This window comes from Monopterus albus, unplaced genomic scaffold (genome assembly GCF_001952655.1).
Source record: "Monopterus albus unplaced genomic scaffold, M_albus_1.0 scaffold59.1, whole genome shotgun sequence".
NCBI lineage: Eukaryota > Metazoa > Chordata > Actinopteri > Synbranchiformes > Synbranchidae > Monopterus > Monopterus albus.
Window position 1 is genome coordinate 1,782,626 of NW_018127939.1, and position 2,204 is coordinate 1,784,829.

Genomic DNA, 2,204 nt, shown 5'->3' on the forward strand with positions numbered 1-2,204 from the left:
TGTGTGGAACATTCGTCATTAACATGAACAAATTGAAATCTTTCTGATAAATGAACCAACTTAGTTCCTTTAATCCCAATAACATATTCAAGTCTCTGCAGTAAGATGCTGTGATCAATGGTGTCAAAAGCAGCACTGAGATCTAAGAGGACAAGTATGGAGACAAGTCCTTTGTCTGAGGTTAGGAGAAGATCATTAGTGACTTTCACCTATGCGGTTTCTGTACTATGATGGACTCTAAAACCTGACTGAAAATCCTCAAACAAATCATCCTTGTGCAAATGGTCAAATAACTGCTTTGCAACAGCTTTTTCAGGCGTTTTGGAAATAAATGGGAGATTGGATATTGGTCTATAATTAGCTAGGACACCTGGGTCAAAGGTAGGCTTTTTGAGTAGCGGTTTAATTACTGCAAGTTTAAAAGCCTGTGGAACATAACCTGTTAATAGAGAGAGGTTAATCAGATCTAGTATGGATGTGTTGATTAGGGGCAAGACGTCTTTGAGCAGCCTGGTCGGGATGGGGTCCATGAGACATGTTGATGATTTAGATGAAGCAATTGTTGAGGTCAACTCAGAGAGATTTATGGGAGAGAAGTAGTCCAAGTATAAATGAGGTCTTATAGATGATACTAAAGCCATTGTAGTAGATGGCACATCCGTGAAAGCTGTGGGAATGGTCTGACCAACTTTTTCAATTTAATCATAACCCTGCAGCATCCAACACTCTGACTGATGTAATAACAATGACTGCCTTATTGTAATAATGAGCCTCTTGTGTGTCTGTTCACAAGCCTCTCTAGTGTTAGGGTATTCCTTGATCTTTCTCTGCAGATGGGATATCCAAACATGACTGTCTCACAATTAGAAAAAGATAAGGAGCTCAGTGGAGGGACTCGAGGTCGAGAGCAGTCGCAGAGCTATACAGGAGGGATTTCCTGTGTCACAGACACAAATGTCTGATGATAGTGTTAGTAATAGTAGTAGAAGCAGGGCAGAGATTAGACCACACTCCTGGTAGGCTCAGATCAGACAGACTGAGTGGAGGCTGGGTGGTTTCACAGTCATTTAAGAGAGTGACACACTTGGAGGAGCTCCCTTCACTGGTCATTAAACACATTTAAGTGAAGGCACTGTATCCTTCCCCACCTGGAGTCTTAAATGTCCCGCTTCTCTCTCTCGCTAGCTGTAAATCTCCTCTGTCTGGCCTCTTAAACTTTCTATTCGTCCCCTGCTTCCTCAAACCCTTGCTCACGCTCTATATAATCTGGCCTTCAGAAGAGAGTCAGCTTCGGTATATTAGCCATTCTGCATAGGGACATGACCTTTACCGGCATTTTCAATTGACGTTTTCATTCTCCAAATTTTAATCAGGGGAAGCATAAAGGACCAACAGGTGCCTCTCAGCAAAAACAGCTGCTTCTAAATTATTTAGAAGATGGATGATTGAAAAGCAGCACTCTCTCTCTTTCTCTCTCTCAAGAGTGGCCTTACTCAGAACACTCGTTCATTCGGGGTGAGAAATCCAGTGTGACTTTGCTCCATCCATATATGACTAACCAAGTGTCCTTCTCTCAGAGGCTGATGGATTGGCTCCATTCTCATCTTTGACCTTGACTGAAGCACTAAGTCTTTGTTAGATCACAGTCTTTCACAAAATCACACCCTGGGCAGTGCAGTCAATCAGTGGTGGAATGCGAGCACTTTCAAACAGGGTTTCCATCAGTCATACATACAGTCCTGATCCTTTCTCTCCTTACTTTTAGTTACAGCTAGTCATTTCGTAGTCCTCAGGAGAGCATGTGTGTCCTTCATCTGCTGCTGTATGCACACTAAAGTACTCTTAGGGGGCTTCTTGTTGTCAGTGGATGTATCCACAGATCCTATAGAACTCATTAGACCACAGGTGTCTCTCACTACTTACTCTTAAATACCATCATCTAACATCACTGAGAGCCAAGTTTGAGTTCAGTGGACTTGTAATGGGTTTTAAGTTGCTTTGTTTGCCTGCAGTGTGACATAGCTTATCAATAGACTTATGCCATTTGTCAGTCTGAAGCTACACTTGTTGCAGAAGTGCTGAAAGTGCTTCACAGTGCTGGGTTTGTTATCAGTTGTACTATTTTTCAGATAAACTTTGTCAGGTAAAGAAGATTAGCAATGTGTGGTGAATTAATTTATTTATTTTAAAAGAGAAAAAGGAAA

General features: G+C 41.7%; 1 protein-coding gene across 9 annotated transcripts in view; it reads left to right on the forward strand.

Moving 5' to 3' along the window:
- The window catches only part of tspan9a (tetraspanin 9a), a 146,104-nt gene that overhangs the window by 123,933 nt on the left and 19,967 nt on the right, over positions 1–2,204 (forward strand). The gene's annotated exons all lie outside the window — the stretch shown is intronic.